The 25,301-nt window shown below is 45.2% G+C and overlaps 1 protein-coding gene across 4 annotated transcripts in view; it reads right to left on the bottom strand.

Moving 5' to 3' along the window:
- Positions 1–25,301, bottom strand: part of spag6 (sperm associated antigen 6) — a 184,822-nt gene that overhangs the window by 146,185 nt on the left and 13,336 nt on the right. The window contains exon 1 of one of the 4 annotated variants that reach the window (XM_085987782.1): positions 13,720–13,869. The exons of the other annotated variants lie outside the window; for them this stretch is intronic. The gene's annotated coding sequence lies outside the window, so the exon portion shown is untranslated. Of the gene's footprint in view, positions 1–13,719; positions 13,870–25,301 lie in introns of those variants that run through there. 4 annotated transcript variants of the gene reach the window in all.

The raw sequence follows: 25,301 nt of genomic DNA on the forward strand, positions 1-25,301 counted from the left end.
ATCATAAAAACAGCAACATAAAACTGATGACCTGGGTTGCTACCTTAAAGACTTATACCTTTTTAAGTGCTGTTAAAATCTTATTGCTGTGTTATTTTGTTGGGTTTTTTTTTGCTGTTGCCGCGTAATTATCTATATTTCTTTGTGTCATTTGATAAGGAGCTGATATTTACCATTCTTCTCCTTTTCAGCCAGATGTGTTCCCTCCGCATCCTCTGCGTGAGTGCTGCGCCATGCTGGTAGAATCAGATCTTGAAATCACCCAAATGACTCATGCTGGAAAACAATTCCACAGCACTTGCAACCCTCCATTATTTTGCCTAAGTGGGCCTTCTTCATGTGTGAGGCCAGACTTCAAGGCTATTGAATTGTGAAGAGCATCACAGATGTGCCCAATCCTGATTTTGCCTAACTACGGCAGAAGTCCATTTATTCGCAAGAGTTACCAGATAGCAATGAGAAACAGAAACACTGGCTGGCCAAGTGCACTCCAATTGTTGCCCCAGGTGAGATCAGCTAACTTAGCAAAGTTCAAGAATAAAACCTGAGCATGTGGTCTGTATGGCTCAGGGCTACACTGAGCAATATCTTTAACCCACATGGCCAACAGGGGAGCTCTTATGCTTTTAATTGGGAGGAGAGGTTGAGATGGAACAATACAATCTTTCATCAATTACCAATGTCCAACAGTTGTACATTCTGTAGGAAATCACACCTATAATGACCGTGGCTTCACTTTTCAGGATGTATTTTCGTCTGTTTGATAGCATTAACAAACAAGTCAATATCAGTCTAAAACAGATACCCCTTTAGCTGCTCACCCTGTAGGTTGTAGTAAGGAAAGTAATGGCTCTTGACTAGCAACTCAGGGGTCCTAAGTTCAAATCTCACCATAGTATGTTGTGAAATTGAAGTTGTGGACTAGCACCAGTAAAAATGACAATGTCATAAAAACCCAACTAATTCACTAATATCAATCTACTACCAATACCTGATCTGGTTGACTCTTACTGTCTTCTGAAGTGGCCCAGCAACCCACTCCATTGTACAAACAATCAGGGTAACTAGGGCGAGTTGGTGCCAGCCACATGCAGAGAACAAATATATATATATTTTTTAAAAGAACAACTCTTGTACAGACTTATCATTCTCAGAAGGCCCCAATATTCTGCAACTTAATAACAATTCCTGTAGCCTACTTAATAGGTACTGCCTCTTACTTTTGTGACCAGTCATTTTCTGCACTGACTATAATTTGGGGCCAGATGGGAAATTCGCCCATGTATCTCTACAGCCACCTTATATACTTGCAGAATAAAAATCCTTGAATATCTTTACTTCTCAAGTAAGTATTCATCTCATTGATGGTCTTCTTACAACACTTTCTGTGAAGAAGCTTTCCCTGAATTGACTTTTAACTGGCTTAGCTCAAACTCTGGAATGATTCCCCTTGTTCTGGATTTCCCTAGCCAAGGTTGTTCCCTACGTTACGAACCCTGTCCATTTCTTTCATTATTTTAAGCACTTTCATCAAATCATCTTTTCTTCTCCAGGACATAACCCAATATTACCCAGTCTCTCATCAAGTTTAGTCTCCTCATCTGGGTATAGTCCTGGTGAATTGTTGCTGGATTTTCTCTAAAGCCATTAAATACTTTCTAAGGTGGGTGTTCAAAACTGAACATAATATTCCAAATGAGATCAGACCAGATGATCTCTGTATAACTGAAGTAGCACTTCCTTGCTTTTACATTCTATACCTCTTGTGATGAGGTCCAGCAATGCCTTTTGCACCTGCCCAATCACCTCAGTGATTATCTCTCATCCTCCACTTCCCCCCAACATGAACACGTGCACAGAGATGTGACTCCAAGCCAAGAAACTCTTGGCTAGATAATCACTGTTGTCAATATTAGTAGATGATTGCTTAACGTATTCCTATGACATTCCTCTGTCTGCTATTTTAGCGGGGGCATTAACCCTTTCACAATAAGGTTAAAGGCACTTTTAAAATAACAGAGGAATGCAATATGAATGCATAAAGCATTTTTACACAATGTCTCCAACAGCAATTTCTTATCTTAAATGTTAAGAGGAGAATAGGCATTCCATCCCATTAAGGTTATGGACTTAGTTTTCATACAATCCAAAACTGCTACCTAGATATTGTTTCAAGAAATAGTTACAAAATCAAAGGATCAAACAACATTTTTAAAAAGGTCTGTCTGTACTCTTCCCCTCTGCTTATAAGTTAGCTTCTGAGGGGGAGTTAATGAGAGGACATATTACTGGTGGAACAGCTTGAGGCCAATTAACTCTACAAATGAAGCCTCGTGCCCATTTCACCCCTGGACCACCTAGCAGGAGTCCAGAGTAGGACATGCACAGAACACACTTTGAAGCCTGGCCACAGAAAAAACAGTCCATCAAGGAAACCTCTAACAGGGAGCACACAAAACAGTTTTAAAATATATATATTAAGATTCATAGTACCCTGTAACAGGGTGGAACCAAGGACTACTGTAACAAAGACAACTGTCTCGCAAATTTAGCCCTGGTTGTTGCGAGGAACATAAAGACATGGAAAATTAGTACAATTGATAGTTCAGACCGCCACAGACTAATGTATGCTTCAACTATACTGTATCAAGAAATACAGCTTAATTTGCATTCTATCTTTTCATTTGGAGGGACTAGGAGATCTAGGAGATAACTATGTCTGTATTCTTCTTCTTATCGTGTCCACGGACAGTCTATACATAGCCCAGCCAGAACTGGACACATTTTTGCGCCTTGTTGTTGGATTCGACAAGATCTGCAACAGTGCAGGGTTCCTCTAACGATGGGCATTGCAGGAGATGTTGCATAGTCTGTGCCTCAGTTCCACATTCACAAGTTGTCGGGCTGGTTGAATATCCCCATTTGCTTAGTGACACCTTTGAGCAACCTACACCGGTCCGAAGTCTGTTAAGGCACTTCCAGATTGCCCAGTTGCAATTAGTTCCTGGGGGAAGGCTTTCATCAGGTAAAATTTCCATCGCTGGGGGTTGTTCAAGACTGGCGAGCCGGTCTTTCCACAAGGCGATGCGGGCTTCAGATGAGGTTAATTGTAATGGAACAACACTGTTCATGAAGCTCTTCCTTGACTTTAGGTGGCTGGGTGTAGGTGTATGACAATGCAGAGGGTGCCTCTCATCTGATATTTGACGGAGTCGCTCTTTCTTGCTGGCTACCGTTCTTCTTATATCAGGGGGAGCGATACCCGCCAGGATATATAGGCTGTTGGTGTTTGTTGGTTTTAAGCAACCTGTGATAAATCGGCAGCTTGCATTCAGAACGGCATCCATCTTCTTGGCATGAGTAGACCTTTCCCATGCAGGGCAGGCGTATTCGGCAGTCGAATAGCAAAGAGCAAGTGCACTGGTTCGCAATGTTTTCGGGCTTGCTCCTCATCTTGTGTTAGTGAGCTTATTCAGGATGTTGTTTCGTGCGCTCACTTTTGCCTTTGTCTTCTCGATGTGGTTCTTGAAGGTGAGGCATCGGTCAAGGGTGACTCCTAAGTAGATAGGGTGCTCGCAATGTGTCAGTGTTGCTCCACACCAGGTTACTTTCAACTGGCGTTTGGCTTCACGGTTTCTGAGGTGGAATGCACAAACTTGCGTCTTTGATGGGTTTGCGCGAAGGTGGTTTTCTTCATAGTAGGATTTTAGTCCCTCCAAGGCCTCAGAAAGCGTTTTCTCCACGGTGTTAAAATCAGTGCTTTGGGCAGTGACACCTAAGTCATCGGCATATATAAAACGGCGTGTGACACCGTCTATAGGTTGGTCATTCATGTAGATGTTGTACAGCAGCGGTGCAAGCACGCTTCCCTGAGGAAGACCATTCTTCTGAATACGCCACCTGCTGCGCTTCCCACCTAGTTCAACATAGAACCGGCGATTCTGAAGCATGCTTTCTAACAGCTCTGTTAAGTGAATATCTTTTGTCATCTCTAGAATCTTGCAGAGGAGACGTCTATGGTTCACTGTATCGTATGCTGCTGACAGGTCTACAAAAACAGCACCTGTTACCATCCCTTGCTCAAAACCATCTTTGATGTATTATGTGAGGTTGAGCAATTGACTTGTTGTTGATTTGCTGGGGCGGAAACCTGCTTGCTCTGGAATGATCTTCTCATCTACAGTTGGTGCTATCCTATTGAGTATCAGGCGTTCAAACAGCTTATAGGTGTGGCAAAGCAGTGAAATTGGCTGAAAACTCTTAGGATCTGAGGGATCTTTTCCAGGCTTTAATAGTGCTATTACATGTGCCTTCTGCCAGATATTAGGTGGCTTGTGTGTTGCCAGACAGTGGTTGAACAATTGTAGGAGCCACTTCTTTGCTTGCTGTCCAAAATGCTTTATCTGCTCCGTTGCTATGTTGTCAAGACCAATTGCTTTCCCGTGTTTTAGATTAGATGTACCAGTTTCCAGCTCTTCCATGGTGAATGGTCTAGTGAAGCCAGGATCATCGCTGTACTTCTTCCTATCTAGTTGTGCTCTTGGTTGTTTCTTGTTGATTTTTCCATTTAGGAGCAACTGGTGTGCAACTTGGTTAGCAGACACATTTGGATGTTGGGCAGCTTTCTTGGGATCACCTCCAAGTTTGCGTATGAGAGACCATGCCTTCTTGCTGTTTTTTGTAAGATCTGTTGTCTCTATCAAGGTGTTCCAGGTGTTTTGACGTTCTTGAGAGATACTTAACATCACCCTCTCACCAGTAGATATTGTTTCCTCTGAGAAGGGGTCAGATTCAAACATTGAGACATACTCCCAGTAGAGTTCAGCATTCTCCTTGGTGAGACCAGGGATGTAGTGTACTCTGCAACCTCGGGGGATCTTCCTTCTAGCTGTTTTTTGGACAGCTTTTGCAAAGAGGTTGTAGTGCTCAGGTAGTGGTTTAATGCGTTTAACCTTGCGGTCAAGTGCTCGTGTGAAACCGTTCCAATCGGCCTTCTTGAAGTTGAAGCGCCTTTTGAATGGTACGATGGTTGGTAACACTGCTGCATTTACCTGGATACCAATAGGACGGTGTTGTGTCTGTGGTATTGGGTCTGTGACAAGCTTCTTGCAGAGGCCAGCGATGTCGTTGCTGGCAATGGCAAGATCTGGATTATATCTACACTTCCAGCGGGCACTGTGGAAGGAGGCTGGCAATTTAGGATCGTGGATGAGACTAAGCTGGTTAGCGTCCATCCGTTCTTTGACTGCTTCTCCATCGTTGTTAGTCTCCTTGTACCCCCATTGGGTACTGTGGCTATTAAAGTCTCCAATGATGATCTGTGATTTATTGTGCAGGTTGGGTACAGGGTTAGAGAAGCTGAAATCTGTGACAGGTGGCTTGTACACTGAGGTCACTACTACTTTGCTCAGCTCTACGGTTAGAATTTCGATGTTGTCCTCCTCTGTTTTAGAAGTGGCTTCTACAACTGAACCAGCTCTAACAAATACAGCACTGCCATATTGTCGATGAGGTCTTTCAATAGCCAGGACCATTCCTGGTATTTTTGGGCAGTTGTTCTCACTTCCTCTATGTGTCTCCTGCAGGCAGAGGACATCACACTCCAACTCATTGCATAATGTAGCAAGGATGTTTTGTTTAGCTATAGAGAACCCTTCAACGTTAGCAGATATAACAGTCAATGCCGGTCTTGAAAAAGACCCGTGTTTCTGACATCGACGACTACTTCTGTCTTCAGGCATGATGTTGGTACTTGATCAAATTAGCGGTACGAAATCGATGTATCCACTATTTGCTGTGCGTGGTGGTGGTAGAATTGGTTGAAACAGGGCCGCGACGTGAACGATTCTACCTTGACCCCTATGTCTGTATGAGGGAGTTCTATTGGCAGAAATTATGTGTGAAGCTTTATGCAGAATTTTGAACTGCAACAGCATCAGCTCCTGTGCTCTGCCAAAAGCATGAGCAACTCCTGTGCTAATGACAATCCACCCACATCTCTTTAGCTATTTGAGTCAAACCCAGTGTTCCGACTAGCTTTGACTTTAAGAATTTAAAACCATAAGAACTTTTATTTTACTTGTTTATTTTTTTCCTCACCAGTTTTTTGCACTCCCCTCCTCTCTCGAAGGCATTGCCTCCTTTGCAGAAGCATTATATACGAGTGATGGATGCCACCTGAAACCGTATCAATTTATGTGTGGGGGACATCACCAATGCAAAGTTACACATCTCCCAGTGGCACTTTAAACATCTTATATAAAAGTTGGCCCAGAACATTAATGGTTCTTGGCAGCAAAATGCTCTCTAGTTGAAACTACACATTGTAGGTACGATTCTGCAAATTTTAGCTGAAGTCTGGAAGAAGTGCTTTGATTGACCATTTGCTATTTTTTTGCCCTCCCCTTTTTGTTTCCATATTCAATTGTGACTGAGGATGAGGAGCGCCCCCACCAATGGCTAGTTTATCCAGTGAGTAGCTGAAACATAAAGGCAAAGAAGGTCCCCAGGTTTGATCCCTGGTCTATGCTGAGATAACTGATCTCAACCAGAGTAGTTGTAGGAACTCTACAATTCTCATCATCCCTGGGAGCAAAGGGAAAAATCAGCCAGGGCTCCTGCTGCTGTTCAATATCCAGTGATCCCCTAATGAAAGTACACGTGAACATCAAGTAAGAAAAGAAACAGACTTGGCTGTATTGTCTCATGGTCAAACAGCATGCTGTTATTCACAAAAATAATAGCCACTTTGGCAAGGTTTTAGAGTGCATCTCATGGACCTGTATCCAATGAGATAACTCCTTCAGGAGAAACGGGGAAGAAAATTGCCAAAATTAAAAATAAAAATGATGCTATACTATTGGAGGTGTGCAAAACAGCCTAGACTGTGTAGAATTGCTTGGCATTCTTTCAGTTCATTCACATAACAGAGTTGAGAATAATAAATTTGAATCCTACCAATTTTTGCTCCAATGCATTGTGTCACCTGAACCTATCTATTCAGTACCTTCAAAATATTTCTGATCAGTTTGTATTAAAACAGCTTCAATCCTTAAACTAACAAACCAAACCAAGATGCTAATTTTCTTGGACTGAAGTTTCTTTTCTATGCCAACAACAAAAGGTGGTAAATTGTGAGGATAGTCTGTCAGAAACAACATAAGATGCTACATTACAAGGGCAGCCTGTTAGAATTTACGCTGTCGTCACTGGAGAAAAGAAGACTGGGATGATATAATCCAGATCTTTACAGTGATCAAATGTATGCATAATAAGGCTGAAACTAGGTTATCTTAAACCTGCTTTGTGCCTCTGATTCTCTGAGATGTAAGGGGGAGTTTTAACATTTTGACCCGCCCGGGGGGGGGGGGGTGGTGTCGGGAACACCCGGAAGTCTGGGTTTCCCTGCACGCTGTGGAATTTCAACTCCACAGCATTAGTGTGGCGTCACTGATAGGTTCCCCGCCCGGAAGTCAGCCTGCTGATTGAGAGGCTTGGCTTCCAGTCAGGCGGGGAACGCTGAAGAAGAGGCCACAGCCCCAGGTAGGTGCGAGTCCCGACCCCGGGGGAAGGGTCCGATCCCTGATCCCAGGGGGTCCGATCCCCGACAATGGCATGATCCAGGGGACAGGTTTGTATGTGGGAGGAGCTTGGGGGGCCAGGCAGAAGCACTCTTGCTCCTCCTGACCCACAAGGAATGCTCCCAACGTTCCCTCTAAGCTGCGCGGCTACGAAGGTTTAACTTGTAGGAGTTAAGTGAAATATTACTAGCATAAAATCTTGTTAGCATTGTAGTAATAAATTGCCCACATTGTGTCATGACTTTCATCAGCAAAATTTCTGTTTGTGACTGTTCAGCGTTGAGAGTAGAAGTAGGTTATACAGCCCTTGAATGTGGCCCCCTGCCTATTGTTCTAAAACGTCTCATGAGGCCACTTGAAATTTACTGATGTGCCATACCACAAAAGAATATAGGAACAGGAGTAGGCCATTCTGCCCCTCGAGTCTGTTCCACCAATCCATTAGATCATAGCTGATCACTATCTAACTCCATCTACCCGCTTGGGTTCCATAACCCTTAATACCCTTGCCTAACAAAATTCTAACAATCTCAGTTTAGGAAATTTAAATTGACCTAGCCTCAACAGCTTTTTGGGTCGAGAGTTCCAGATTTCCACTAACCTTTGTGTGAAGAAGTGCTTTCTGACATCAGCCATGAATGGCCTAGCTCTAATTTTGAGGTTATGCACCTTTGTCATGGACTCTGTCACCACAGGAAATAGTTTCTCTCTATCTACCCTATCAAACCCTTTAATTATGTTAAACACCTCAATTAGTTCACTCCTTAATCTTCTATATTCAAGGGAATACAAGCCTAGTCTATGTAGCCTGTCTTCATAATTTAACCCTTTTAGCTCCGGTATCATTCTGGTGAATCTGCGCTGCACCCCCTCCAAGGCCAATATATCCTTTCTGAGGTGCAGTGCTCCAGATGTGGTCTCACCAGAGCTCTGTACAGCTGTAACATCACTTCCACCCCATTGTATTCCAGCCCTCTTGAGATAAAGGCCAACATTCCATTAGCCTTTTTAATTATTTTTTGTACCTGTCCCCTAGCTTTTAGCAATTTCTGTACTTGGACCCCTAAATCTCTCTGCTCATCCACAGTTCCCAGCTTCTTACCATTTAGAAAATACTCTGATCTAGCTTTTTTAGGTCCAAATTGGATGATCTCACATCTTCCCCCCCATTGAATTCCATCTGCCACAGTTTTGTCCACTCACTTAACCTATCAATGTCACTTTGCAACTTTCTGCTCCCATCTACACTGTGCCACCTAACTTAGTGTCGTCAGCAAACTTAGACATACATGGTCATGGAACCCTCCCAGCTTAGTTTTCCGGGAAAGTGAATAACTACAGGTAAAACTTATAAGAAAAGTCTCTGACCCAGAGCAAAAGCTATGTAATAACATAGGTTTATACTATTCATTCTTAACTAGTTAAGCCCAGTAGGTGACATTGCCATGGTCCTAACAAAACCGAAACTGTAACGTTCTGGTAAGTTTTGATTAGTTGTACCTTTACTTCTCCATACAACCTTTAATCATTTTCATAACCAGATATCTGTCCAACTCCATTTCAAAGGAGCTAATCAACATAGCCTTAACTACTTTTAATGGAGTCTATTCCACATGTCTTCTACTCTGTGGTGGGATATTCTGGTCTCTGGCCCATTTTGGGTTTTGCTAATCTTGACCTCTAGTCCTGCAACACTATGGATGAAAAGCATCTGCTAGAAGCGCTGAATATATTTTTTTTGCACTGATATAGCGCCTTTCATGACCTAAAGATGTCCCCATGTGCTTAACAGTCAATTAAGTACTTTTGAAGTGTAGTCACTGCCAAAGTTTCCTTTAATTTTTTATTGGGTGTGCCTTTAAGGGGCTGCACGGCCCATCAAAACACCACGCATGCACGGTTTTTCCCATTTATAAGTTAGCGAGCCGGCTGTGTGGGAGCTCCAGAGTGCTCTGTGGCCATGTGGCTTAAAGGGAACATTGGTCACTACTGCAATGTAGGGAAACACAGCAGACAATTGCTATGCTTCCCTGCATTGCAGTAATGACCAAGGTTCCATAAGCAGCAATGAGATAAATGACCAATTAAACTATTTTACTGATATTGGTTGAGGAATAAATATTGGCCAGGACACTGGTAGAATTCCCCTGCTCTTCTTTAAATGGTGCCATGGGATCTTGTATGTCCACCTGAGAGTGCAGACGGTACCTCATTTTAATGTCTCATCCAATATATGGTTTCTCAGACAGTACAGCACTCCCTCCGTACTGCACTTCAATGTTGGCTGAGATTATGTGCTCAAGTTTTTGGAATGGGGCTCAGAGGTGAGAATGTTACTGCTGCGCCAAGGCTGACATCCTACACTCCTAGCCAAGGCTGACACCATTCCTGAACAGCCTACTATTCTGTATAATTATACAACAACATAAAAATTTCAAGGCAGAATTTATGCCGGATTTTGCCGGCGCTCAGAGGACGGGTTCGGAGGCGAGTCTGCTGTCAAAATCGAAAAGATTGACAGTGGGTCAGGGTCCCACTGTCAACCCGCCTCCATGTCAGTTTCCCAAGTGTTGAGTCTGTCTGCGCTTTACAGACCCGACACAAAGTGGCGGGTGAACCAATTCAGATACTTAAGAGCTTGTTAAAAGGTACTTAAACACCATTTTACCATGTACTTACCATTTTACCAGCTTTTTCACGAGGTTCCCAGCGCTCAGGGATCACATCAGGTAAGTCGCTGTCAATGAATCGCCATTCCTCTGAATAGTTGACAGCTGCAAAAGTGGTATAAAAGCTACCATTTCACAGCTGTTCACTTTCCAATCGGAGAAGCTGGAGCCTTCAGGATTTGGAACACACTTTTGAGCTTTATGCAGTTTGGAAGTGTTTGGAGTAAACTCTCTATCCACTGTCACCTCCTTGGAACAACCTATCTCACCATTGACAGATTGCTTCTGTCATCTCAACTTCAGCTGCCATATACAACATCAGAATGGGCACGATTTATGCTCTCTCACCTTGGTACTCAGAATCTGATGACGATCAGCCGCAGCAGCAGAACCAGGCACAGCAGCAACAACAAGAGCACCAACCTTCTCTTGAATCACCTGATGCTGTACAGGGCAGAGGGCATCAGCGCAGGGCTGCACCACGCCGGAGGCGATACCCCCAAAACAGGGTATACAGGCAGAGGATGAGCTTCCTCAACATGACGGAGCAGCAGTGCCAAAGGAGGCTCAGGCTATCATGCCAGGTCGTCGCCGACATCTGCACATTGCTGGAGCAAGACCTGCAGCCCTGAGAAAGGGGTGGACACCCCTTACCAGTGGCTGTCAAAGTCACCAGCACCCTCAACTTCTTTGCCTCAAGCTCCTTCCAGGCACCTGCAGCAGACATTTCCGGCATCTCGCAGTCAGCCACCCACACATGCATCACACAGGTCACTGATGCCCTCTTTAACAAGTCCGCCAATTATATCCACTTTGCAAGTGATGAAGGCAGTGTCAATGAGCGGGTGCTCGGCTTTGGCACTCTGGCTGGCTTCCCACAGGTGCAGGGCATCATCGATTGCACACATGTGGCCATCAGGGCACCACATCAGAACCCAGTAGTATTTGTCAACCGCAAGAGGTTCCACTCCCTCAACGTGCAGCTGGTTTGCAACCATAGGAAGATTATCATCCATGTGTGCACCAAGTTCCCTGGCAGCTGCCATGACTCATACATCCTGCGCCAGTCCACCGTCCTTCAGCTCTTTGCATCACTAAACAGTCTTTCCGGCTGGCTGCTTGGAGACAAGGGCTAACCCCTGAAGACGTGGCTCGTGACACCTTTGAAGAGACCAACAAACGAAGCTGAGGGACGTTATAACCAAAGCCACATCTCCATGAGAAGTGTCATCAAGCAGACAATAAGCTTGCTCAAAATGCGCTTCAGATGCCTTGACAGATCTGGAGGAGCCCTTCAGTATGCACCAGCCAGGGTCTCCAGATTCGTCGTGGTCTGCTGCACCCTGCACAACATAATGCAGCAGCGAGGATTAGCACTGGATGAGGAAGACGGCGCAGCGTGCACATCCTCTGAGGAGGAGGAGGAGCAGCATGAGTTTCAAAATGAGGATGAAGAAGACCTGGAGAACCGGAGGTGCCATTGAGACCAGTACGTGACCACATTGCTGCCCGTTACATTAGAGATGCCCTAATCAATGGCACATTTACATAAATTTAAAAGCTCAGACATGTGGCTGCACAGGCGGTCGTCCTCTGGGTTTTGGAGCCTGTGAGGGCCCTGCCAAAATCTGCTCCTCCTACGACTGTGCAGGGGCAGACTCGGCCATCATTGTCCGGGGAGGCATCTGGGGCTCTGAGCAAGGGGTTGGGTAAGGGAGTGGAAGTCTGAGTGCTTGAAGAGGAGCCCCCACTTCCATGTCCCCTCCCACCATCATCCCTCTCATGGGTCACCCGCACTTCCCTGCTAGCACGTACCTGGAGAGCACCTTGCTGCACTTCAGTGGGGCCATGAGGGCCCACATCTATACTGACACCGCTCCTAGAAAGGACATCTATGAGCCTCTGGTTTCTCTCCTCCATAGATGTCCAACTACTTTGAAGTAAAACCATGTTCTCATGAGACTGGCACATTATGTCCAAATGCAGGTGGCCATCCTATCCATGGAGGAACTTGCCAGTGGTGCTCACGTTTGAGATAGACTCCTCCATTCTCTGCACATTCGCAGTCACCGTGGTCAAGAAAGCAGTCAGAGCCTCCTGCACTTCTTCCTGCAGCTCCAGGGTCGTCCTCTTCCTGGATGGCTCCTGGGACACAGCGTCTGCATGCAGCTGAGCAGAGCTAGGAGACTCCTGCGCCCTCCAACGAGGAGTCTCCACTGCTGTCACTGTCTCCAACATCTGCTCTTGCTCACCTGTGATGTGTAATACACCAGGTGACAACACTACTGCAGCTCGCGACGGACCCACCAAGGTGTGCGTCTCTGCGCTGGTGTTGGCTTGCCTTGTATGAGGTGACACTGTGCCCTCAGAGGTAGGAGGCTCCTCTGAGGAGTCTTCTTGCTGTTCCTCCAGGACAGTGGGTGGGGCAGGAGGCGGCTCTTGATGGACCTGTGGGAGAGTAAAGACATCAGTTAGATATATGAGATGTTGACTGCAGACACATACCATTATCCACATGATGAGCATTCATTTTCTGTTGACATCAGACCCCATATATGAGTGGCTGATGAAAGCCATGCAAGTGTATGGAAAATAATTCTGTCACCAGGTTCTTCTAATGAGCCCCTCTCTCCGTTCCCCCACTTCCGGCTGGTCGACCACTCCAGCGATATCCAGTGCTGCCTCCTCTGCAGTGGTCAGAAAGGCCATGGCTTGAGGGCCTCCTCCCATTCTCTCCCTCTCCCTCTTATTGTGGGCTCTCTTTTCCTGCAAGGAGGGAAAGAGAAGATTGAGTGAGAGTGATGGAATGAGTGTAAGGAATGGAATGGGATAGAGCTTTAGAGGGAGACTATGATGCAGTGGGGTGCCAATACCAAATAGCATTCTTTTGTGTTGTTAGTTGATGTCTTTGCATTACGATGAGACGGAGTGTGAGGGTGCATAGTAAGATGGGGACCTGATAATGTGGATACAGAGGGATTGATGAAGGTTTAAGGGATGTTGGGGTGAGTAACATTTTGCAGGAGTAGGGATGGTAATGCAGAGTGGTGGGGATGTGATGACAGGCACCGCAGCATCAAGGTAAGTGTGGCTTTATACTTACTTTTCCTGATCTTAGAAGATCATTAAACGTCTTGCGGCACTGCACCCAGGTCCGAATGACCACTGAAATGCCTGTCACCTCCTGCGCAATTTGCAACCATGCTGCCTTTGTCTCCTGGGAAGGCCTCTTCCTACCGTCAGTAGGGAAGAGAACCTCCCTACGTGCTCTCACTCCCTCCACAAGATGATGGAGGGACTCATCACTGAACCGAGGCGCAGTTCTTTGGCGCTGGGAGCACACTGTGCACACCTACAGACATTCCCAGCACTGAATTCTGTGAAATTACAACTGACAGCAAATGGGGCCATGGCCCCTTTAAATATACCGGCAAGAATCGCGTCATCTGCTGACATCACCAGGCTCGTACCTTTTAATTGGACCGAGAAACATGCAGGACGGGCTTAACAAGGCCCATTATGGCAAGAGTTTTTTTCCAGCGGGATCATCGCAGCATCTGGATCGCACCCTCGCCACCGCCCTCTTCCACCATGAAGCCACCCAGGCAGGTGAAATCGCGGACTTCGTTTCTAATTAGCCTTTGGACAATTATTATTTTACAATATTAAAAAATGATTTCACAGAACTAGTGTTGCTACAAATGTTCTTACTCATTTTATCAGCATTTTCACATATTAAGAAATAATCCATCTATAGTTGATTCAGGATCTTTCATAAGTGAGAAATAAATTTACAGAGCTAATGATTTAGCAAATTAAACACGGAATTAAGAACGCACACCTGACTTTTAATTCTATTTTTTAATGAGGTAGTAGATAGCGACAAGTGATAAACAATAGCAATACAATGCTAACCTACAATGACATTGAGAAAAAAGAAATTACTAGGGAAATATTAAGCCTATACTATAATGGTTATGTTACTGCACTAGCATGGACTTATAATCCAGAGAACTTGAGTTCAAATCCCACCATGGGAGTTTGAGGCTGTTATTCTTATATCTTGTTCTCTCTTCTTCCCCACTCATCTTTTTGCCCTTTTTATTTTTCTTGTTCTAACTAATATATCCTATTCCTGTTTCTTTCTAACTTTAAAATATTTCACTTATTAGTTTCTTCTACCTCCTGTTCCACGTCAACTTAGGAACATAGAAACATAGAAAAATAGAAGCAGGAGTAGGCCATTCCACCCTTCAAGCCTGCTCCGCCATTCAATATGATCATGGATGATCCTCTATCTCAATACCATATTCCCGCTCTCTCCCCATACCCCTTGATGCCTTGTGTCTAGAAATCTATCTATCTCCTTCTTAAATATATTCAGTGACTTGGCCTCCACAGCCTTCTGTGGTAGAGAATTCCACAGGTTCGCCACCCTCTGAGTGAAGAAAGTTCTCCTCATCTCAGTCCTAAATGTCCTACCCCATATCCTGAGACTGCGACCCCTCATTCTAGATGCCCCCAGCCAGGGGAAATATCCTCCCTACATCCAGTCTGTCTAGCCCTGTCAGAATTTTATACGTTTCAATGAGGTCCCCTCTCATTCTTCTAAACTCTAGTGAATACAGGCCTAGTCGACCCAATCTCTCCTCATAAGACAGTCCTGCCATCCCAGGAATCCGTCTGGTGAACCTTCGCTATACACTATATGGTACTGAATTTGGATGATCAGCCATGATCTGATTGAATGGCGGAGCAGGCTCGAAGGGCCGAATGGCCTACTCCTGCTCCTATCTTCTATGTTTCTATGGTGATAGATTGGGAAATGTTGATGTACAAAGGGACAAAGGGCAAGTATATCCTTTCTTAGGTAAGGAGACCAAAGCTGCACACAGTACTCCAGGTGTGGTCTCACCAAGGCCCTGTATAACTGTAGTAAGACATCCTTGCTCCTGTACTCAAATCCTCTTGCAATGAAGGCCAACATACCATTTGCCTTCCTAACTGCTTGCTGCACCTGCATGTTTGCTTTCAGTGACTGGTGTACAAGGACACCCAGGTCCCTTTGTACATCAACATTTCCCAATCTATCACCATTTAAATAATACTCTGCCTTTCTGTTTTTCCTACCGAAGTGGATAACTTCACATTTATCCACGTTATACTGCATCTGCCATAGAAACATAGAAGATAGGAGCAGGAGTAGGCCATTCGGCCCTTCGAGCCTGCTCCGCCATTCAATCAGATCATGGCTGATCATCCAAATTCAGTACCATATAGTGCATTTGCCCACTCACTCAACTTGGTCTAAATCGCCTTGAAGCCTCTTTGCATCCGCCTCACAACTCACGATCCCACCTAGTTTCGTGTCGTCAGCAAACTTGGAAATATTACATTTGGTTCCCTCATCCAAATCATTGATATATATTGTGAATAGCTGGGGCCCAAGCACTGATCCCTGCGGTACCCCACTAGTCACCGCCTGCCACCCCGAAAAAGATCAATTTATTCCTACTCTCTGTTTCTTGTCTGTTAACCAATTTTCAGTCCATACCAGTATATTACCCCCAATCCCATGTGCTTTAATTTTGCACACTAACCTCTTATGTGGGACTTTATCAAAGGCCTTCTGAAAATCCAAATACACCACATCCACTGGTTCTCCCTTATCTAGTCGACCAGTTACATCCTCAAAAAACTCTAGTAGGTTTGTCAAACACGATTTCCCTTTCATAAATCCATGATGACTTTGTCTAATCCCATTAATATTTTCACAAAACTGCCATAACTTGGCCTAAAAAATGTATTTTTCATTGTAAAAATTAGAAAGCGGGCTTCGGACAAGTCAGGAGTTCCTGCAGCCTGAAACACCCAAATGTGTCTACAGCACCTAAAGGGTTAAGAACCAGCAATCCAAAATGCCCCTGAAGATTGGAAGGTAGCAAATGTAACCCTACTATTTGAGAAAGGAGGGAGACAGAAAACTGGGAACTACAGGCCAGTTAGCCTGACATCAGTCATCGGGAAAATGCTGGAATCCATTATTAAGGAAGTGGTAACAAGGCACTTAGAAAATCATAATATGATTAGGCAGAGTCAACGGTTTTATGAAAGGTAAATCATGTTTGACAAATTTATTAGAGTTTTTTGAGGATGTAATTAGCAGAGTAGATAAAGGGGAACCAGTGGATGTAGTATATTTAGATTTCCAAAAGGGATTCGATAAGGTGCCACATAAAAGGGTGCTACACAAGATAAGGGCACTTGGGGTTGGGGGTAAGGTATTAGCATGGATAAAGATTGGTTAACAGACAGAGAACAGAGAGTAGGGATAAACAGGTCATTTTCAGATTGGCAGGCTGTAACTAGTGGGGTGCTGCAAGGATAAGTGCTTGGGCCTCAGCTATTTACAATCTATATTAATGACTTAGATGAAGGGACCGAGTACAATGTATCCAAGTTTACTGACGATACAAAGCTAGGTGGAAAAGTAAGATGTGAGGAGGATGCAAGGTTAATTGAGTGGGCAATAAGGTGGCAGATGGAGTATAATGTGGGGAAATGTGAGATTATTCACTTTGGTAAGAAAAATAGAAAAACAGAATATTTTTTAAATGGTGAGAAACTATTAAATGTTGGTGTTCAGAGAGATTTAGGTGTCCTAGTATAGAAACACAGAGAGTTAGCATACAGCAAGCAATTACGAAGGAAAATGGCATGTTGGCCTTTATTGCTGGAGGGTTGGAATACAAGAGTAAGGAAGTCTTGCTACAATTGTACAGGGCTCTGGTGAGACCACACCTGGAGTACAGCGCACAGTTTTGGTCTCCTTATAGGAAGGATATATGTGGCTTAGAGGCAATGCAACAAAGGTTCACTAGATTGAGATGGTTGTCCTATGAGGAGAGATTGAGCCTATACTCTCTGGGGTTCAAAAGAATGAGAGCTGATCTCATTGAAACATATAGGGGGAGAAATTCAGTTGTTTGCGCCACGTTAGCGCCTTAAGAGGGCGATAAGTGGGGCGCGAGGCAGCTAGCGCCCAGGCGCGGCGAGACCTGCGCCTCTCGCGAAATTGAGCGGACATTTAGCAGCGGCGCAAAACCGCAACGCCCGCTCAACAGCTCCTGATGTCATTTCATGGTGCAATGCCCTTGGGGCGCCCCGAATCGGAAATTCAGTGGCGCCCCCCTCCTTTCCGCCTGGCGCTCCCAGCGACTGGTTGACTGGAACAGTTCCCAGTCACTGTGGGGCTGGGGGGGCGCTATTTAAAGAGGGCTCTTCCTGGCTTCTTTGTGGTAGCCATTTTTGGACCACTCTTTCTGTGTGAGAGAGAGAGAGAGATTTGCAGAGAGACAAAGGGAGAGAGCTTTCTGCATTGAGTCAGCGCTCGCAGAGGTACTTCTGGCTTCTGACTAGAACTTTGTAGTTGGTTTGCTTTTTCACTGGCATAACCTTGAGTGGCCACATACTATAGGGGCTGCAATGGGTGGAAATGTCAGGCTTCTCCATTACATTGAGAGGGCACAGAGACGCCGAGAGAGAGTGCCAATCATGGCCAGACGGAGGAGGGCCAACAGGCGGCAGCACACGAGACCTTACCGTCCCAGGGTTTTCCGCCAACAGTTCTCATACCTCAACATGTCTGAGGAGCAGTGTTTTCAGAGGCTGCAATTCAGCAGGGAGGTGGTCACTGAGCTCTGCCACCTGCTTCAACCAGATCTGCAGCCTCAGCTGAGGAGCAGGACGTTTCTGTCGGTGGCAGTGAAGGTCACAGTGGCTCTCAACTTCTATGCCACCGGCTCCTTCCAATCCACTACTGGGGACATTGCCAATATCTCCCAGTTCGCGGTGCATTGCTGCATCCGTCAAGTCACGAATGCCCTCTTTAAAAGGAGACGTCAGTACATTTCCTTCCCCATGACCCTGGACAAGCAGCAAGAGCGCGCAATGGGATTTGCAAGAATAGCGGGCTTCCCCATGGTCCAGGGCGCCATTGACTGCACGCATGTGGCTTTGCGGGCGCCGCAAGAGAATGCCAAGGATTACCGCAACCGGAAAGGGTTCCATTCGTTGAACGTCCAGTTGGTGTGTGACCACAGACAGCTGATACTCGCTGTCAATGCCCGCTTTCCAGGCAGCAGCCACGACGCCTTCATCCTGCGCCAGACTTCTGTGGCAGCCCTTTTCGAAGCCCCGGCTCACCCAGGAGGCTGGCTTCTTGGGGACAAGGGCTAGCCTCTGTGCACCTGGCTGATGACCCCGCTCTGTGCGCCCAGCACCCCTGCTGAAGAACGATACAATGAGAGCCATCAAGCGACCAGGAACATCACTGAGCACACAATCGGCGTGCTCAAGCAACGGTTCCGCTGTCTGGACCATTCCGGGGGAGCCCTTCAGTACTCACCTGAGCGAGTCTCCCATTTCATTGTAGTGTGCTGCATGCTGCATAACCTGGCAATCCTCAGGACTCAGCCACTGCCACCAGACATTGGAGCACCAGCAGAGGAGGAGGAGGAGGAGCACCAAGACGGGAGGGAGGCACAAAGTGCAAGGGCCGTCCGTCAGCGGCTTATTGCAAGTCGGTTCTAGGCCCTCTCTGATGGAATGGCTTGTGCCATTGAAAGAACATGAATGGAACCGTTCCGCAACCCCTAAGCCGGTCAAGGCAACAAATAGTTCAAAGAGCAAACATGCACATTCTGAATAAAGACACTTCTTTATTTAACAAACTGTGTGCCCTTCCCGCATGACAAAGTAATAGAGAGAAACCCCCAAAAAAGCAGTCAGACACATAACTGGCTCTCACAACCTGGAGACAATGAACAAAAGAGTAACCAAAAAATGACCACGACAAAAAAAAATAGGGGCAGAGGCTATGGTCTGAAATTGTTGAACTCGATGTTGAGTCCAGAAAGCTGTAAAGTGCCTAATTGAAAGATGAGGTGATGTTCCTCGAGCTCACGTTGAGCTTCATTGGAACAGTGTAAGAGGCCGAGGACAGAGAGGTCAGAGTGGGAGTGGAGCGGAGAATTAAAGTGACAGGTGACCGGAAGCTCGGGGTCACCCTTACGGACTGAATGGAGGTGTTCTGCAAAGTAGTCACCCAATCTGCGTTTGGTCTCCCCAATGTAGAGAAGACCACATCGTGAGCAGCGAATACAGTATACTAAATTGCAAGAAGAACAAGTAAATCACTGTTTCACCTGGAAGGATTGTTTGGGGCCCTGGGCAGTGGGAAGGGAGGAGGTAAAAGGGCAGGTGTTGCATCTCCTGCGCTTACACAGGAAGGTGCCGGGCGAAGGGGAAGGGGTGTTGGGGGTGATAGAGGAGTGGACCAGGGTGTCGCGGAGGGAGCGGTCCCTTCAGAATGCTGAAAGGGGAGGTATGGGGAAGATGTGTTTGGTGGTGGGATCACGCTGGAGGTGGCGGAAATGGCAGAGGATGATCCGTTGAATGTGGAGGCTGGTGGGGTGAAAGGCGAGGACAAGGGGAACCATATCGTGGTTCCGGGAGGGAAGGGAAGGGATGAGAGCAGAAGTGCGGGAAATACAACGGACACGGTCAAGGGCCGAGTCAACCACAGTAGAGGGGAATCCTCGATTGAGGAAAAAGGAAGACATGTTGGAAGCACTAGTACGGAAGGTGGCATCATCAGAGCAGATGCAGCGGAGACAGAGAAACTGGGAGAATGGAATAGAGTCCTTACAGGAAGCGGGGTGGGAGGAAGTGTCGTCCAGGTAGCTGTGGGAATCAGTGGGCTTATAGTGAATGTTTGTCAATAGGCTATCCCCAGAGATGGAGACAGAGGGAAGGGAAGAGTCGGAGATGAACCATGTGAAGGTGAGGGAAGGATGGAAATTGGAAGCAAAGTGAATGAAATTTTCTAATTCAGGGCGAGAGTAGGAAACAGCACCGATACAGTCATCAATGTACCAGAAAAAGAGGTGAGGGAGGGGACCCTAGTAGGACTGGAACAAAGAGTATTTCACATATCTCATGAAAAGGCAGGCATAGCTAGGACCCATGTGGGTTCCCATAGCAACACCTTTAATTTGGAGAAAGTGAGTGAAGGAGAAGTTGTTCAATGTGAGAACAAGTTCAGCCAGGCGAAGGAGGGCGGTGGTGGTAGGGGACTGGTTGGGCCTCTGTTTAAGGAAGAAGCAGAGCGCCCTCAGGCCATCCTGGTGGGGGATGGAGGTGTAGAGCGATTGGACATCCATAGTGAAAAGGAGACGGTTGGGGCCATTTAAAAAAAAATTCACATGGCAGCTGTTGATGATTCTGCCATTGCCATTTACACTTCATCTAGACTCATCTTTTGTTTCTTAACTTGTCCCATTACCATCTCCTTTTGTCTCTTAATCTCTCCTGCCTTCCTCCTATCACAGACCTTCCCTTTTGTTCTTTCCTCTCCTCCCCCCTCTCCCTGCCCCTACACTTGCTTAAAAACCTTTTACATCTCCAACTTTTTCCAGTTCTGACGAAGGGTCATCAACCTGAAATATTAACTCTGTTTCTCTCTCTGCTGCCTGACCTACTGAGTATTTCCAGCATTTTCTGTTTGTAAAACATACAGAAAGTCTTGTCCTCAAATTTTCAAACGATGCTTCCAGAAAGTATTTGGCAAGATCCCTCACAAGAGAGGTAAATCATGCTTGACTAATCTACTGGAATTTTTTGAGGATGTAACTGGTAAAATAGATAAGGGAGAACCAGTGGATGTGGTGTATTTGGACTTTCAGAAGGCTTTCGATAAGGTCCCACATAAGAGGTTAGCGTGCAAAATTAAGGCACATGGGATTGGGGGCAAGGTATTAACTTGGATAGAGAACTGGTTGGCGGACAGAAAGCAAAGAGTTGGAATAAATGGGTCGTTTTCCGAGTGGCAGGCAGTGTCTAGTGGGGTACCGCAAGGATCGGTCCTAGGACCCCAGCTGTTCACAATATATATTAATGATCTGGACGAGGGAATTGGATGTAATATCTCCAAATTTGCAGACGACACAAAGCTGGGTGGGAGGGTAAGCTGTGAGGAGGATGTCGTGAAACTCCAGTACGATTTGGACAGGTTGGGTGATTGGGCAGAAACATGGCAAATGCACTATAATGTGGATAAATGTGAGGTTATCCACTTTGGTGGCAAAAACAGGAAGGCAGATTATTATTTGAATGGCAATAGATTGAGAGAAGGGGAAGTGCAAAGAGACCTGGGTGTTATTGTGCACCAGTCGCTGAAGGTAAGCATGCAGGTGCAGCAGGCGGTTAAGAAGGCAAATGGTATGTTGGCCTTCGTAGCAAGAGGGTTCGAGTACAGGAACAAGGATGTCTTGCTACAGTTGTACAGGGCCTTGGTGAGACCGCACCTTGAGTATTGTGTGCAGTTTTGGTCACCTTACCTGAGGAAGGACGTTCTTGCCATGGAGGGAGTGCAGCGAAGATTCACCAGGCTGATACCTGGGATGGCAGGAATGACGTATGAGGAGAGATTGTGTCGATTGGGCTTATACTCACTGGAGTTTAGAAGATTGAGAGGGGATCTCATCGAAACCTATAAAATTCTGGCAGGTCTGGACAGACTAGATGCAGGAAGGATTTTTCTGATGGCCGGGGAGTCCAGAACCAGGGGTCATAGTCTAAGGATAAGGGGTAAGCCATTTAGGACTGAAATGAGGTGGAATTTCTTCACCCAGAGAGTGGTGAACCTGTGGAATTCTCTGCCACAGAGGGCGGTGGAGGCCAGTTCATTAAATATATTCAAGAAAGAGTTGGATACATTTCTTGAGGCTAAAGGGATCAAGGGATATGGGGAGAAGGCAGGGACAGGGTACTGAAATTGGATGATCAGCCATGATCTCATTGAATGGCGGAGCAGGCTCGAAGGGCCGAATGGCCTACTCCTGCTCCTATCTTCTATGAATCTATGAAATGTCAAAAGTTACTGATCATCCACTCCTAACAGAGTTGACTTCAAGGCCTACAACACTGTGATGTCAATTCGCCAACCCGGGCATTCTTTCAAATGCAGTATGGGTTAGGTCAATTTCCCACATTCTGATCCACAAATCAAAGTAACCTGCTGCAAATCTACCACGGTGGCTCGCCCAGGCACCAAAGAGACACTCCATTAAAATGTCAATGTCATGATAATATGCAAGGATCAGCATTCAAAACACGAATGAGAGCACGCCCACATAATTAAGAATTTCAGTACCAGTTGACGACTTATAATATTAAGGTGTTAAATCACTAAAGATTCTGGCATTCTTATGAAAGGAATAAATGAATGTAGATTTGTTACAGGAAACACATCTGCTAAAAGGAGAGTAACTGAAGCTGGGAAAGGATTAGGTTGGTCAGACGGCTTTTGCATAAAAGTAAGCCCAATTGGTGAAACAAAAATGTATACCCAAATGTAATAATGAAGCCAGAATTATTTGTGTTTTCATCCTTAGAATTAAAACATTCTGAGCTATTTGCTTAGTCCTATAAAATCAACTATGCATTGATGGAAACTGTGTTTTTGTCTGGCGGCTGACTAAACCTTGAGTAATAGAGCTCACTTTATAGCCAATCCACATGGAGACACTATTTACTTCAAATGACTATCACAAACTCACCCCCTCCCCTGCCACCGTGTCTTTCTGAGCACGCTCTGTTGAGTGTAACATAGAAAACAGAGAAGATAGGAGCAGGAGTAGGCCATTCGGCCCCTCGAGCCTGCTCCGCCATTCAATGCGATCGTGGCTGATCATCCAAATTCAGTACGCTGTCCCTGCTTTCTCCCCATATCCCTTGATTCCCTTAGCCTTAAGAAATATATCCAACTCCTTCTTGAATATATTTAATGAATTGGCCTCAACTGTCTTCTGTGGTAGAGAATTCCACAGATTCACCACTCTCTGGGTGAAGAAATTCCGCCTCATCTCAGTCCTAAATAGCTTACCCCTTATCCTTAGACTGTGACCCCTGGTTCTGGACTCCCCTGCCATCGGGAACATCCTTCCTGCATCTAGTCTGTCTAGTCCTGTTAGAATTTTATAAGTTTCAATGAGATCCCCTCTCATTCTTCTAAACTCTAGCGAATATAAGCCTAATCGACCCAATCTCTCTTCATACATTCCTGCCATCCCAGGTATCAGTCTGGTGAATCTTCGCTGCTCTCCCTCCATGGCAAGAACATCCTTCCTCAGATAAGGTGACCAAAACTGCACACAATACTCAAGGTGTGGTCTCACCAAGGCCCTGTACAACTGCAGCAAGACATCCTTGCTCCTGTACTCGAATCCTCTCGCTATGAAGGCCAGCATACCATTTGTGTAATTCTTTATGCATACCAACTTCTCATACAAATCTAAATATATTGTTTGATTTCTCTGGACAAGTGAATAAAACTGAAGTGTTTTCAACTTCCTGACTGAGGAGGTGGGGGTACACAGGGCAACATTCTTTCAGGATATGTCTGACCGAGGCCCAAACCACATTAGTTTCCATTTACTAGTTGATGTCTGGTGGTGTTGTTCACAGACAAAAGTTAGAAAACAATGGTCTCTCTGTCTTCCCGTAAATGTCTACCACTCTATTTTACTCTATCTGCCTCTCTTCTTTGCGGTTTGTTTTTCACACTTTCTCATCATTTCTCTGTATGACACACTTCCTCTCATTGGTGTCTCATTTCCTATCTGTTTGTCTCCAAATCTCTTTCTCATTACTTCTCTCTCATTCTTTCTGCAGGAAAAATAGGTACAGGTTCCTGATTCTTTTTTAATCATTATGACATTGACATGTTTGCTATTTCAATGGAGTATCTCTTTTCCAGAATTAATCTAATATGGTAGGGAAAAGCTAGGTTTGAGATTAAAGGAGAGCAGGATTCATAAAGTTCTCTCACTATATGGCCAAAACTTAGCTGAAATAACTAGTGAGAAAATCCTATCAGAAGAGAAAGAAACAGACTTTGAGGTAGTGAGAGATAAAAACACTGTTGTTTAAGGAGCAATTAATATCAAAAATTTTAAAGAAAACCATGAAAAAAGAAGAAAGGTGAGCATTTCAAAAAATTGGAGTCAGGATTGAGTGCAGATATGAATGCACAAAGTATTCAAAACAAAATTGGAAATAGAAGCATTAATATGGAAGGATAAGATATAGTATCAATAACATGCTCAATGCAGGAATAGAAAATGATGTCAAAGATTAGAGTCCTGGACTGGATAAACACCAAGTTCAGTGAAATAAAAAGGGGTCTGGCCCAAATTAACTGGGCAAAAACGTTAGCAAACAGGTCAACAGATCAGCAGTGGGAAATCTTCAAATATGAGATGGATAAAGTTCAGGGATGAAGAAGGGAGTTTAATTGTGGAGGATAAAAGGTACAGCAGAGATATTAAATAAATATTTTGCATTTTTTTTTTTTTACACATAATGGTGGAAGTGGGAACATAGGTAAACAAAGGAGGATAAAGAACAATTGATAGAGCTTACTGTAGAAAAAGAATTGGTTATGAAAAAAATTCGCATAATTCAAGATGGCTAAGTAACTGGACCCTGATGTCATGCACTCTAGGCTGATGAAAGACATCAGAGAGGAGGTAACAGAGGTGGTAGCCGCAATTGTTCGATCCTTCTTAAATATGTAAATTAGGCAGTTCAACTGGAGAGTAATCAATGTAATCTTTTAATCAAGAAGGGAGAGAATGATAGACCAGGTAACTATAGACCAGTTAGACTTGAACGTCAGTTATGAGCAAACTCTTAGCCCCGGATTTAGCATTCAGTGGCAAACAAATGGCGCGTGCAGTTCATTGCGCTTAAGCCGCCCATAGACTTTTTGGGCTTTTGTGCGGCAACTTACAGTAATTAGAGATCCATTTCAGCGCGGCGCTCTCTACAGGACATCTGGGACTTGAGTGAACAGGGAAAGCAACAGCGTGTCTTCTCATACCAATCAGATTGAAGAATCCTTACTGAGACACACAGGCCGGAATTTTAACATCAAAGAGCGGAAATTGACAGGGCATCAGGAAGCCGGCTTCAACCAGCCGGCTTCCGC

Source organism: Somniosus microcephalus, chromosome 5, assembly GCF_052327205.1.
Source record: "Somniosus microcephalus isolate GS21.2 chromosome 5, FLI_Smic_1.0, whole genome shotgun sequence".
Classification (NCBI taxonomy): domain Eukaryota; kingdom Metazoa; phylum Chordata; class Chondrichthyes; order Squaliformes; family Somniosidae; genus Somniosus; species Somniosus microcephalus.